We start from the raw sequence: 15,391 nt of genomic DNA, 5'->3' as shown, positions 1-15,391 counted from the left end.
CTTGGCCTGCTCCAGCTACGGCTTTCATCCAGCCCCCCGACTTGTCCCCCATGGCTGTTCATCCCCGGGCTCCCCACAGCTCGCACCCTAGCCTGGCTAGTTCCAGGGCCTTCCTGCACCAATAAATTGGATAATCTAGAGGAAATGGATACATTCTTAGAAACATAAATCAGAAAGAAACGGAAAATCTGCACAGACTGCGTACTAGAAAGGAAATGAAGTAGTAATCACACAACTCCCAAAAAACAAAAGGCCAGGAGCAGACAGCTTCACAGGTGACGTCTACGAAACATTCTAAAGAGAACTAACTTATCCTCAAACTATTCCAAAAAAAGCTCCCAAACTTATTGAATGAAGGCCACATTGTGCTGACACCAAAACCGGAGAAATACACTACAAAAATAAAACAAATAAATTACAGGCTAATATCCCTGATGCAAAAATTCTCAACAAAGTATTAGCAAACCAAATTCAGCAATGCATTAAGATCATATAACACGATTAAGTGGGACTTATTCCAGGAAAACAAGGATGGTTCAATATCCACAAATCAATCAATGTGATATACACTACATAAATAAAATGAAGAATAAAAATCATATAATCAATAGAGTCAGAAAAACTATTTGAAAAATTCAACATCTGGAGAGAAACAAGCTGGCCAAGCAGGGAACAGCTGCACCCGTCGCCTCCCACAACCACATCAAAATTACAACTAAAATACAGAACCACCGTCACCCAGAGCCTCCTGAGATCTGGCTGAACACAGGCCCTACAACCAGGGAGCTGAAGAAGCACCGAGAGCAGGAGGAGCGGCGCAGATGTGGGCTGAACGGGGCTGAATCCTGGAGACGCGGCCGCGCCCCACACCCGGTGCCGCGAGTGAAACCCGGGAGGGAATCTTGGCAGCAGAGGTTTCCCGGAGGAGGGAGGGGTCCCAGCCCCACAGCAAGTCCCCAGCCAAGGGCTCCAGGCCGGGAAGAGACGTCCCCACAACTGCGGGCCGTGAAACCAGCCGGGACTGTCCCTGAGGGTCGCGGAGGCCACGGGAGCCCCAGCAGCTCCTCTTAAGGACCCGGCACGGACTCACTCGGACGCTCCCTCTGAGCCCAGCGCCGGGCAGCAGCCGGAAAGGACCCGGGATACTTGGGGGGGAACTAACCTGCCTGAGATCCGGGCGAGAGGCGGAGGGCGGCTTCCTCCCGGGCAGAAGGGCTGGCGGAGGCCATGGCTCCTGTGGCGAGTCCTCCCCGAACAGCCGGCGGGCAGACGCCATATTTGAGTCGCCAGCACCTGACTCGCACCTTTGGCCCCGCCCCATGATTCCCGGAGGCCCCGCCCCTCCCCACCTGCAGCTCATCCAGGCCATTTCCAGGGGCTTTTCTGTGCAAGTGGCCTCTCCAGCCTCATGCTTAGGACTTTCCTAAAATCTCTCAAACAAGCAGCAGCTGCCCCATACAGCTTGATAAGTGGCCCCAGGCCTGGCACTAGCAGCAGCTGCATTGGCTCATAACTTGGCCTGTCCTGGGCACCTCCAAGCCCAGCACAAGTAGCAGCCAACTACGGTTTGCTGTGTAGCTCATGCTGGGTGGCCCTGGGCAAGGCACTGGCACAGGCTGACTTTGCACCTCCCGGGAGGCCCCAGAGACAGTGCACCTGGTGGTCAGACTCGGCCACGCTGGATTACAACCCTACCACAGCCACGAGTGGCACACTCAAGGGGCGCACTTGGTGAACACCAAAGCTCCACTGAAGTAAATCCTGCTCCATAGGGGTGTCTCCAGCATAGCAGCTCTTTGGCTGTAGTTGCAGCTGGTCCTCACAGCTGATTGGCCTGGGGGTCAGTTCCTCCCAGGGACGCCAACAGCAACCAAGGCTCAACTACAACAGGACAGTGCACACAGCCCACACAGGGGAGCACCTAGAAGGCCCAGCTCAGGTGACTGGGGAGGCTGAGCCACTGGACCCTACAGGACACCTACTACACAAAGCCACTCTGCAAATTCCAGGAGACATAGCAGATCTACCTAATACATAGAAACAAACACCTGGAAGCAGCCAAAATGCAGAGGCAAAGAACCATGTCACAAAGGAAAGAACAGAAGAAATCTCTAGAAGAGGAACTAAATGAAATAGATCCAAGCAAGCTAACAGATACAGAGTTCAGAATAATGATTATAAGGATGTTTAAGCAGACTATTAGGAAAATAACTGAGAAAATTGATAACATAATAAAGTACCAATTTGAAATGAAGGCTACAGGAACTGAAATGAAGAATCATTTACAGGGAATCAACAGTAGAGTAGAGGACGCTGAGAATCAAATCAGCAATTTGGAACATGAGGAAACAAAAAACACTCAACCAGAAGAGCAAAAAGAAAAAAGAATCCAGAAATATGAAAATAGTATAAGGAGCCTCTGGGACAACTTCAAGAGGCCCAACATTCGTATTATTGGGGTGCCAGAAGGGGAAGAAAGAGACCAAGGAATTGAAAACCTATTTGAAAACATAATTACAGAAAACTTCTCCTACCTGGGGAAAGAAATAGACTTACAAGTCCAGGAAGCACAGAGGGTCCCAAACAAGAGGAACCCAAAGAGGCCCACAGCAAGACACACCATCATTAAAATGCCAAAGGTTAAAGACAAAGAGAGAATCTTAAAAGCAGCAAGAGAAAAGCAGTTAGTTACCTACAAGGGAGCACCCATACGACTGTCAGCTGATTTCTCAACAGAAACCTTGCAGGCCAGAAGGGAGTGGCAAGAAATATTCAAAGTGATGAAAAACATGGAACTACAACCAAGATTGCTCTACCCAGCAAAGCTATCATTTAGAATTGAAGGTCAGAGAAAAGCTTCTCAGAAAAGGAAAGCTAAAGGCGTTCATCACCACCAGACCGACACTACAGGAAAAGTTGAAGGGTCTCCTTTAAGAAGAAGCTAATGAACAAAAGAATCTGATGAACTAAATAGATCCAGAGACATTGATACATGTAACAGACGATCATATTTCAGGGGAAAGAGGGAAGGGGGGTGGAGGGTGGGAAGAGATTAACCAAAGAAGTTATATGCATAACCCATGGACACAGTTAATAACTGGGTGAAGGCCTGGGAAGGGGGTGGGAGGGAAGTGGAGGGTATCAATGGGGGGGGGGGGATGGGATACCTGTAATACTCTCAACAATAAAGATAAATTTAAAAAGTAAAAAAAAAAAAATCAACATCTATTTATGATTTTTTAAAAATACTCTCAACCAAGTGGATATAGAAGGAATATAACGCAACATAATAAAGGCCATATATAACAAACCCACAGCTAACATACTCAGTGATGAAAAACAGAAAGCTTTTCCCCTAAGATCAGGAACAAAACAAGGATGTTTATTTTTGCCAGTCTTCTTCAACATAGTATTGGAAGCCCTAGCCATAGCAATCAGACAAGAAAAAGAAATGAAAGGTATCCAAGTTGGAAAGGAACAAGTAAAACTGTCACTGTTGCAGGTGACAAGCTATATATTGAAAACCCTGAAATGTCACCATTGCAGGTGATATGATATTACGTATGGAAAACCTTAAAAATTCCATGAAAAAAACTATTGGAACTAATAAATCACTAAAGTTGCAAGATTCAGAAATCTGTTTTATTTCTATAAACTAATAACAAATTATCAGAAAAAATTAAGGAGACAATCCCATTTATAATTAAATCAAAAAGAATAAAATGCCTAGGAATGAATTTGACCAAGAAGGTAAAAGACCTGTACTCCGAAAACTAGAAGACATCAAAGAAATTAAAGAATACACAAATAAATGGGAGGATATACCATAATCATTAATGGGAAAAATGAATATCATTTAAATGTCCATAATCCCCAAAGCAATCTAGGGATTCAGTGCAATCCCTATCAAAATACCAATGTCATTTGTCACAGAGATAGAACAAATAATTCTAAAATTTATGTGGAATCACAAAAGGCCTGAAGAGCCAAAGCAATCTTGAGAAAAGAGAACAAAGTTGAAAGTACCGTGCTACCTGATCTCAAACTATACTGCAAAGCTATGTTAATCAAAACAGTATGATACCAGCACTGGAACAGACACATAAGTCAGCGGAAGAGAATAGGCAACCTAGAAATAAACCCACACATATGTGTCTACTAAATAGTAGTCAGTCTGCTACAAAGGAGGCAAAAGTGTACATGGGGAAAGACAATTTCTTCAATAAATAATGTTGAAAAAAACTGGACAGATACATGTAAAGAAAAATGAAACTAGATCACTTTATTACAGCATATACAAAAATAAACAAAATGGATTAAAGACTTAAATGTAAGACCTGACAACATAAAACTCTTAGGAAAAAAAAAACACATAGCAACATCTTTAACATTAGACTTTGCAATATTTCTTAGATGTGTCTCCTTGGACAAAAGCAACATAAGCAAAAATAAACAAATGGTACTACATGAAACTAAAAAGCTTTTGCACGGTGAAGGAAACCAAGAACAAGACAAAAATGCAACTTACTGAATGGGAGAAAATATTAGCCAATCATGTATCTGATAAAAGGTCAATATCCTAAATATATAAAAACCTCAACATAAAAAACAATTCAATTAAGAAATGGGCAGAGGACCTGAACAGACTTTTTTTTCCAAAGAAGACATACAAATGACCAGTAGATATATGAAAAGATGCGCAACTCCACTAATCAGAGAGATGCAGATTAAAACCACAGTGAGGTATCACCTCACACCCGTCAGAATAGCTGTTACCAAGAAGACAACAGGTGACAAGCGCCCGCAAGGATTAGGAGAAGCGGGAACCCTCCTGTACTGTTGGTGGGAATATAAACTATTGCAGCCATTGTGAAAACAGTACGGAGGTTCCTCAAAGATTAAAGATAGAGCCACCATACGATCCAGCAATTCCCCTTCTGATACTGATGTGAAGGAAATAATTTGAAAGATATGTGCACAGCTATATTCGTTGCAACATTGTTTACAATAGCCAAGGTATGGAAGCAACCTAGGTGTCCACTGACCAGCGCATTGATAAGAAGATGTTGTACATAGACACAATGGAATATTACACGTCCGTAAAAAAGAATGAAATTCTGCCATCCGCAAGAACACGGATGGACCGAGAGAGTATTACGTTAAGTGAAATAAGTTGGACAGAGAAAGACAAATATAATATGATTTCACTTACATGTGGAATCCATAAAACAAAACAAATGAACAGACAAAATGAAACAAACTCATAGATACAGAGAACAGACTGATGGCTGCCAGATGGGAGGGGAATGGGGGAGGGGGTGAGCAAAGAAAAGGGAGGGAATTAAGGATAACAAACTTCCAGTTGTTAAGTCGCAGGGATATAAATACAGCGTAGGGAGTGTAGTAAATAACATTGTATTAACTGTGTACGGTGACAGATGGGTACTAGACTTGCTGTGGTGGTCACTTGGGAAGGTATATATAATTGTTGAATCACTAAGTTGTACACCTGAAACGAACATAATATTGTCTGTATTAAAAAAGACCTCCTTGCCCTGGTCAATTTTGCTCTGTGGTTAGAGCGTCGGCCAGCAGAATGAAGGGTTTCGGGTTCGATTCCAGTCAATGGCATGTACCTCGGTTGCAGCTCGATCGGTGCGGGAGGCAACCAGTCGGAGTGTCTCTCTCACATTAATGTTTCTTTCTTTCTCTCTCTCTCCCCCTCCCCCCCCCGCTCTCTCTGAAAAGCAATGGGAAAAATATCCCCCGGTGAGGATCTAAAAATAATAATAATAAATTAAAAAGATCTTGGCACCCCATTTTCTTGTGGTCCCCATTGTCAGGCCCTTGTTGGCTTAAGGGTTTTCTATCCGTCGTAACAGGGAAATAAATGGAATAACAAAAATGATGATGATAAAACAGAAGGTAAACCTTCCGGAGCCTCACAGGTCAGGGTGCGTGGGCTGCACTGCCGAGCCCCTGCGAGCCCTGCTTTCACTCCTCAAGGGGACACGCACCTGTCTGGGCCCCCTCCCCCGACCTGAGTAAATGAGAATGTGGTCCCTCCCTGTGGGAGCTGCGGGGCCACCCTGGACAGAGCAGTAGGAGCTCTGTGGCCCCAGGTGGACAATGCACATTTCCCGGGAGATGTCCCATGCAACTGGGTGATTGTTTTCCTCCCTGAGCTTTTCCCCTTAGTTCATAACTGCTGCTCTCAGAGTCGGAGCAGCAGGGCTGGTAGGGAGGCCCTCACATTGGAGGGCCCAGCCCCGTAGGTGAGTTAAACTAAAACCCTCTGACACAGGCATTCTCCCAGCTTTAGAAGTGAGAAAAATGTTAAAGCTCAAAGGCAAATTCCTCTCTCCATGCTCCTATTTATTTTTCCTTTCCACTGTGCTGCTCAGCAGCCCCTCCTCAGCCCCCCGGGCCCCACCCGCGAGAGACACCTCAGGAATGGGCCCAGGAGCACCCCGCTGTGGGTTCGTCTATAAAAGCTGGGTCCGAGGAGCGAACACCCGTGATGCTGTAACTGCACGCACTTAAAACACGTATGACCACCAGGGGCAGGAAAGAGGTGGAAAAATATGAATTAGAACTTCGCTTCTCTGCTTCCCTAGACCACACACCTTCAACACTCTGCTTTTGTGGATGAATAGTCGTGACAAGATGTCGCTTGTATGGGAGGGAAAGATTAGCCAGGGATCTGCCTGCCCTGAGGCTGTGACGACCGCCCTGACCCAGGACCCGGCCAGCAGACCCGGGCTCAGTGCTCAGGGCCTCAAGAAAACCCACTTCCTGTCGCCTTCTGCTGAGCAAGCCTGGCCGGATCTGTGCGGGAAAGAGATTATTTCAGCCTGGACTCCCGTCTCCACGCCCTCTATCCTTTGTAGTCCTAGGGAGCAAAGGTCATTTCCCCTGATTCTGGCCCCGCGCAGACCTCTTCTCCTGGGTCTTTCCAGAGGCCCACGTAGCTTTCAGACTCCTGACGACGCCTATTGCAAACACACCTTTTATGTGAAGCAGCCGCCACTGCGTTTCCCATGCTTTCTATTTGCACAAATTCAGCACGAGATTAGAAATAGAAACGTTTAATTAAGTGGCGGAACAGATTCCCTTCCCAGTTCCCAGGGAGCTCAGTGAGAGACGGAATACTGCAAGAATGAGAAATACGCCGTTTAAATGCACCTCCCGTTCGCCAAGTCCCAGGCCTGCCCTGCTGTGGTCCGGAGCCTGCGCTCACCCTGCTCACCCGACACCCTTCAGCCCCCCAGGGGCCCCACCAGGGCCAGACTGCTCAGCCCTCAAAGGTCTTCTCCCCCCTCCGCTTTCCCAAGGTGTGACTGTCATTCATTTGACTGTTGCAAATGTGCACACAAAAAGATTAAGGGGGGTGGCAAATACAGTTCTGCAACCCCATGGAAAGCTCAGGAGGAGACGTATGGGTTTGCTGTGTGCGTTACCAAATTAGCAAGAGCAGAAGCAGCACATGGTGCTGCGGGCAGTCAGTACCCCCGGAGCCATGCGACTGCAGAGCAAGGAGCTGGCACATGCCTGCTTAGTGCCAGCTCATCCTCACGGGCCATGCTGAGCCCAGGGAGGTGGAGAACCGTGGAGCAGGCGTGAGTGGGACTGGAGGCGGCCACTGGCCCAGGGGCGGTGCAGTCAGCCCTCCACCGGGCCCAGCTTCTTGCAAAGCTCAGAGCAGAGCCTCCCTCAGACAGTAGCACCTCTTCCTGCACCTGAGTCACCCAGAAAGGGCTGGATTCTCACTCTGCCCCTCCCCCTCCCCAGCCAGAGGTTGCCTGGGGACACGGAGATGACTGGGCAGCCCTGGTCATGGCAGTGGGGAAAGGGGAAGATGGCAACTGGCTCTGAAGGCTCCCACTCCATCCCTCTGACGAGAATTTAACATACGGGCTTCTGGTGCCACTTCCCAGACTCGTAGCAGGAAGCGCCGGAGGTTAAGGGGTGATGTGGGGACACTGGGATCTAGCCTCAGGCTCCAGTGATGCTAAAACATACACATCTCTGAGGATAGAGCAACCGGCCCTAGCGGCCCCAGCAGAAGTGAGAGGACAGTCCCCACAGCTATTTCCCCAGCTAAGGAGCCAGGGGCGCGTGCTTGTCCTAACTGGCGGCCTGTCTTGCAGAGGGGCCTTCTGAGCCTCTGAGCCTCCTGAGTAATGGTCCCCTGCCTGCCCCAGGTCACAGCACCCCCCCTCCGCCCACCATGACCCTCCCTCCAAGGGCCCCAGTGTTTCCGAGGCTAACTAACATCCTTTCCAGAGGGAAAGAAATGCATGTTGGGAGACACTGGCTCTTTCAGATTGTAAAGCAAAAGCTCATGGATCCCAATAACGCTGCGCACAGGGCCTCGGGGAAGGCGGAAAAACCCTACAGCAGGGAGAGCTGGGTGCAGGAGCCAGGGGCTCATACAGAAGACTCGGTGTTTCCCAGCTCCAGCCAGAGAGCAAAGGAGGTGAGGTTCCAGCCGCTCTCGGCTTAGAGCAGCCCTGAGGTTAGGGGAAGGTGACTGGGGGGCGCCGTGGAAAGTGCACGAACTGTGGAGCCAGACAGATCTGCTTGGGACCTGGTGCCCCCATTGCCACAGGGGGGGGCCTTGAGTAGGTCCTTGATCTTGAGGCTCAGCCACTTCCTGTATTAAAAAGGGAAGCTTTCCCCTCCTTGCAGGAGTGCCAGTATAAATAAATAAGATATCTGTGTCAAATGTCCGGCACCAGAGCCTGGCATGTAATAGCTGCTGAAAGACGTGAATTCCCGGAGACCTGAGCACCCCCTCCTTTCCCTCACACCTCTCACAGGGTTCCCCAAGCCTCCCACTCAGCCCTCATGTCCGCCCCACTGCTCTGACTCAGGCCTCTGGGAACACTTCTTACCCAGTCTCCCCACCGCTTCTCTCTCCCTCAGATCCTCTCTCTACCCTGTACCCCAACCAGAGTCCTCCCTTTAACGATGCACTTCCTGGAAGCCTTGAACCCCCACTCCCTGTCCCCCCTCCACACACACACACTGCCTGTATGATGAAGCCAGACTTCCTTATTATAATTTTCAAAGCCCACCCATCACAGTAACATCCCAGGTGCATCATCTGTTCCCCCAAACCTGCCACAGACTCTAGGCCACCGACCATTCCCAAAGCATGAGTGGCGAGTGCTCCCATCCCCCCAGCCCGCGCCCTGCAGGCTCCTCCCCCGAGATAAGGCCGTCTCCCCCTCAGCAGCAGAAACAGGATCCTGGGAGCTGCATAAATGCCGCCCTGTACCTGCAGCTTTCCCAGCTTCCTAGCATGACGTAGGCCTCTGTTGGGCCCTGACGCTGTATGTAGGTTAGTTGCTCGCCTACCCGCTGTCTCTCTCCCTTCACCCAAATCAGCAGTGTCTGCCACGAGCAGTGGCTGTGCTGGGTTCCACTTTTTTCTTTGATTGATTGATTGATTGGTTCATTATTTCATTTAGCAATTGCTAAATAAGCAGTTGCAAAATTAGGAGCTGAAGGAGAGAAAAACGGGGAGAGAATGAGTGGTTAGCATCACCTACTTCGAGCTTTCCCCTGCCGGCCCGGCCAGGGCCTACCCTCTCTCACGGGGCTCCCACCAGCACCCCGGGATGTCATCACGCCTGACTCCCAAAGACATTGCGGCTTGGGGGCCCCTGCAAATAGGCAATACTGAGGCCCCTAAAAATGCTGAAGATTTTAAAGCAGGAACTAAATGGTGGATCACAATTTCGAAAGGGACAATAAAACTAGAGGAGGGTCAGCAGTGGGGAGACCCCATGAGAGTGAACAAAACCAGCTCAGTGGGCAAGGGGAAGAAAAGCTGATGGGGGGGGGCAGACCTCTAACGTTGAATCAAACCCAGATTTTTACTGGGTTAAAATTGGACAAGGGTTTGGCCACGTGGCCACCGTGACATGTAAAATTAGCAACTAACCCCACGCTGTAGCTGTAGGCACCGCACTGGCCCAGAGCAGCTGCCCAGCAAACGCAGTGCCCGTCGCTGCCCTGGCCAGTGCGTTCTCTCTAGAACACTAAGGCCTCATCTCCCCAATTCCACTCCTGCCCCCCAAATCACCCTCCACATAGCAACCAGAATATTCTCTTAAAATTGTAAAGAAGGTCGGGCAACCCCCTGCTGAAAACCCTCCGGGGGGGTTGCAGGCTCGGCTGGGAGACACTTTCTCATTTAGGCCTCGGCATGCTTGGTATGGAAGCCGTCCAGTTGCGAAGTTTGAGGCCAGGTGTGTAGATTTACTGTGTCCTTCAGCTAATTTTTTCTCTTTTTTAATTGTTGACACTATTACAGATGTCCCCATTTTCCCCCCTTTGCCCACCTCTACTTACCCCCCCCCCCCCCAGCCTTCACCGCACCGCTGTGTCCGTGTGATGCGTGTGCATGGTCTCTGGTCAATCCCTGCGCCCTTTCCATCCATCCCGCCCCGCCCCGACACCGTCAGTCTGTTCCATGTCCCCATGCCCGTTTCTATTTTGTTCATCAGTTTATTTTGTTCATTAGGCTCCACATGTGAGTGAGGTCATGTGCTGTTTGCCTTTCTCTGCCCCGCTCGTTCCACTTGGCACACTGCTCTGCAGGTCCCTCCACGCGGTCGCAGGGGGTGAGAGCTCCTTCTCTTCTACGCTTCGGCGCGCCATCCTCTGCGCCAGGTCGGGCTGCGTCCTGGCCTCGTTAGCTCCGGCTTTGGGCCTGGGCTCGCGCCTCCTTTGCTCCACCTCTCAGAACCTTCCCGCCTCTCAAGGCCAGACCTGAAGGAAGCATCCCCTGCCAACAGGCTCTCCTGTCACCTCCCTTACGGCCGGTCTCATCCTACCTGTCGCCCTGCTCCCCGAGGCCATTTCAGCTGGGCAGCACGTGGCACCGTGACCACCTGGCGAAGGTGATTCCCGGCTCTGCTCCGTGGGCTGTGGCTCCCTTTCCTGGCCTTCCGGCGGCTTCTTCAACGTGCTCTAGGCCCTGCCCTCTCAGGGCACGTCTGTCATGTCCTGTGCCTCCTTTTGCCGCTCCAGGGGCGTGCACCCATCCTTCCCTCACCTCTGCAGGTCTCCACTCCAGTGTCGCCCTGTCCACGAAGCTTCCTGACCACCAGTTATAAAACCGCAACCCCCGCCTCTCACCTCCCGACACATGAATGGCTCGTTTGCTCAAGTCCCTCGGCGGGAAGCGGGAACCCCACAAGGCAGGGGCTGGAATGATTTGTTTGCTCTTCACATACATGATGAATGAACAAAGCTCCTCTGGAATGTGTCTGCATCCGCCCGAGTGAGCACCCCCGGGTGGTGGCTGGGACCCAGGCGGTGGGTCCCAACCCTCCTCCAAGGTCATGAGCTACCCCGGGTTGGCCCCTCCCTAGTATCTCCAGCTGCCCTGTCTTGGGCGGGCAGGAGGCCGGGGTGGGGGAGCCTCTGGGCTTGGCCAGGAATGGGGCCTTGGCCCTGGGCCCTGTGGTGGGCGGGTTTGAAGGGTTTTCCCGGAGGTGGGAATGGGCAGAGTCAGGACCTGGGCTGCGCCTCCCAGAGCTGAGCTGTCATCTCCCAGCAGAGCAAGGGAAGGCAGCAGCTGTGCCCCGGCTACCGCCCACCCCAGCTGAGATGCCGGAGGGCAGAGTCCCTTCTAACCAGCCCCGCCCCAGGAGCAGCCTGGAGAAAAGCGCCGTGGTTACTCCCAGACGTTGTTAGTCGCCTCACACCCGGCCTAGGCCCAGGGCACACCCAGGAGTCAATTCCTGAGGATTCGGATATAAGCGCTTAGTTATGTGGCCATCATAGACTCTGGGCCCATCCTGTCCCCCTCAAAGCCCGCCTCGACTTCCCTGGCTGGTCTCAGGACCAGGCCAGAGCACAGAGAAGGCCGGCGCAGCACTGGGCTCACCGCATGAGCAGCCTCCTCGGAGCAAAATGCCGCAACTTCTAATTCTGCTGAATTATCAGCCTCGCACTCTGCCTCGAATCATCAGCGAGCGAGGACCCATGAACACCGCCAGGCCATGCCCAGCACCACCCCAAGTGGAAGATGCCGCGGCTCCAGAAGGACAGGGGTCCTTTCCGACCACCCATCCTGACAGCAGTGCCAAGGACACAGGGGAGGGTCCTAAAGAGCTTTCCAATGAATGAATACAAGAGTAGTGTTCTCTCAGGTGACCCTGTGTTTCAGAACTTGTACCAAAGTCTCTGCACTTGTTCTTTTTCTTTTTAATATATCTTTATTGATTTCATTGAGAGGAAGGGAGAGGGAGAGAGAGAGAAACATCAATGATGACAGTCATTGATCGGCTGCCTCCTGCACGCCTCCACTGGGGATCGAGCCATAACCTGGGCATGTGCCCTGACCGAGAATCGAATTGCGATCTCCTGGATCCTAGGTTGAAGCTCAACCACTGAGCCACGCTGGCAGGCTCTGCACTTGTCAGTTAGGGCCCCTTCTGGCAGTTTCCCTCGGGACAAAGTGAACAGACTGCCCCAGGAGAACAGGACACCTGAGCAGCGTTGCTGCGTTAATTAAAACAAAGGGAACCGAAAATGGGTTCTGAGCACCTACAGCTTCTCTGTTTAAGGAGAAAAAATATGTTATAGAAATCAATTTATTATTTTACTGGTAGAAACTAAAGTCCAGAGAGGTTAACAACTTGTTGAAAGTCACACAGCAGAAAATGAGAGTTGGCATTAGACCGAATCTCACTTTCTGGCCACAGAGCTCTGTTCCCCGTGAGGACCGGGAAGAGTGATGACTCACTCCCTGTAACCTGAGTTACCTTCACCTTTGTTCAACCAGAAAACCAGAAAAAAAGCAGTGCTAAAGAAATGGGGGAGGTTCGGGGTACAAGAGCTCTGGGGCCCACACTTCCCGGCCTGCAGTGCCTCCCAGAGGCGGCCTGCGGTGGTGCAGGCCTGTGCCCTGTGAGGGGCCTTGGGTGAGAAGCCCCTGGGCACACTGCTATATTTTTGAGGCTGGGAGGAGATTGGGGACACTACTCAGGTTTCTTTCTCAAAGGGCAAAGGGGGTCATGCTCTGGTTTTAAGAAAGTCGGTGGGCAGAGACAAGGATGCTCACCAAGCAGTCCCCTGCGTGTCCCGAGCCCTGTGGCTGAGCAAGGCCGTGCGAGACTTCTGATGAGTGGAGGATGAGACGAGAGCAGTGTGGCTCCTGGGCCCCGGCGGCAGGAAGGCCCTGTGGGCTGCAGTGGCCTCTGTGCCCCTGCAGTGGTGCCCGGTGACCACGTGTTCCACACGGTACCAGGAAACTTGGTCCCCCAGGTTTTACCGGCAGAAGCAAAACATCCCCAACGTTATGAGCCTCTGGGTTGTGGGCGTGGTGGGGACCAACAGCCTGTCTACCCTGACTAATGGAAACCTGACGCTGGGGGAAGCTTGAAGGCAGGCCAGGCGTGGGAGGTCCAGCTGTTGACAGCGAAGGGGCAGGGGGGCTGTAGGAAGAGCCCCTCCGTGGAGGGACGCAGCAGGCGGAGCAGCCCCAGAGCAGAGGCCTGAGCGCAGCTCAGTGGGGTGGGCGCAGGGCGACTGGGTGACGGTGATTGTTAGGAACTCGGGAGTTTGTTGAGTAAAACCAGACACTAGAGTACGAGCTGAGCACTGCATTTACAGGAAGCACCGAAGGCGAGCCGCTCCTCCCCTGTGAGAACCCAGCTCCACCTGACCCGGGGAGGAGGGTCACTGAGGAAAGCACGGGGACTTTGGGGAAGACGCTCTCTTTCTGGTCTGGTGCCGATTCCACTCGGGCTTTCGGTCCGTGGAGATTCTGCCCACTAATCTGCAAATGTTTGTGTTTTGTATCTCAATGAAAAGCGTGTACAGGGCTCGAGCTTCGTGGCTGCTGCGAAGCCCCACCAAGCTTCACGGTGCAGGGCGCTCTGCCAGGCTCTCCGGGCGACGGCACCGTCCCTGGGAGGCTGCTTTCCAAGTGTCATTCAGGGCTGACTGGTGGCTGGCGTTGGTTTCGCTGCTGTTCTCCTGAGACCAGAAATGAGTATAATCCATAACCATTTGCCTCCCCAAGGCCGCGGGCTAGGAGAGGACATTGATTTGTAGAGTTACTCATGCTGACCAGTTTCCCGAAGGACACGCAGCTGACTCAGACGGCCCTGAGAACATTCAGTCTCGAGTCCCAGGGGACCGAGGGCAGGGCTCCTCCTCCCCGCCAGGGCTCGGGGCCTGTTAGTGTGTCCCCGGGCCGCAGTCGCAGCCCACAGCCTCACCTGGGACTCAGGCACTCTGGGAGGGGAGGCGTCGGGGTCTTAAATCCGCAGGGTGGTTCCCATGCACCTTAAATCGAGAGCCACTGTGCTAAATCAGTTGGGAATTACAGCAGATAAAGCAGGTGAAGGCCATAGACCTTGATGGCTGACAGAAGCTGGTCCTGGCGAATGCGGGCTTATACCCAAGCAGCTCCCTTACTAATACTGAACCCCAAACTAGACAGACGCGCCCTCCGTGTGGGAGCCCGGCCTGGCTCTGCAGAACTAAGCCACGGAGGAGCCGGCCCCGATCTGTGCTCCCTGCGGACGGCCAGCTCCCGCAGGGAAAGGGGAGGCCGCTGGTCCTCAGCTCCTCGCAGGGTCAGGCTGCGGCCACCTGCCGACAGGAGGGCGGGTGTGCCCAGGGTGTGTCCACCCCGCAGGGGAAACGCCCCGACCGGCGCGTTCCGCAAGGGGGGTGCGGGTTACGAGTGAGTGGAAGGGATCGGTTTTGTCCCCTCGTTGCTACACCTCCGTCAGCTCTGCCTGCTTGACCAGGACTGACGTCCAACACGGTACAAGGGCCGGGGCGGGGGGGGCTCTTCAGGGCTCTGCCCCGGCGGTGGGCTGGGCGGCTCACGAAGGAAAGTGGCTTATTTTGAGGCTTCAGCGTCCACCTGTCTGTCCCAGCGGCAAGTGTAGGTGGCAGTCTTTCTGCCCTCTGCGGGAGGGAGCCGGGAAGAAACCCAGTGGGTAGGATGAGAGGGGGAGAGCTGAGCACAGGGTCTCCCAGGGGGTGGGCCAGGCGCTGCTTTGGGGGGTCGGCATCTCACTGCGTCTTAGCGCCTGGCACTCAGGGGCCTTCCTGCCCCTCTTCTGCCTCTCAGTTCCCCACGTTCGCCACCCCGACCTCCCTCTTCAGAATTAAAAGGTACACTGCTCCCTTCCCTTCCCTTTCCCAAAGTTGGGGTGACCCCAGGAACAAAAAGAATCTTAGAAATCATTTCGTGAGAGGAAACAAGATGGCGCGTAGGTCACAGCTGCACCCGCCGCCTCCCGCGACCACATCAACATCACAACTAAACACAGAGCCACCCTCACTCTCAGCCTCCTGAGATCCGGCTGCACAGAAGCCCCACAACCAGGGAGCTGAGGAAGCACCGAGA

This window comes from Miniopterus natalensis, chromosome 11, assembly GCF_054644295.1.
Source record: "Miniopterus natalensis isolate mMinNat1 chromosome 11, mMinNat1.hap1, whole genome shotgun sequence".
Taxonomy (NCBI): Eukaryota; Metazoa; Chordata; class Mammalia; order Chiroptera; family Miniopteridae; genus Miniopterus; species Miniopterus natalensis.
The sequence above is the reverse complement of the archived record's forward strand: the minus strand, read 5'-3'. Positions refer to the sequence as shown.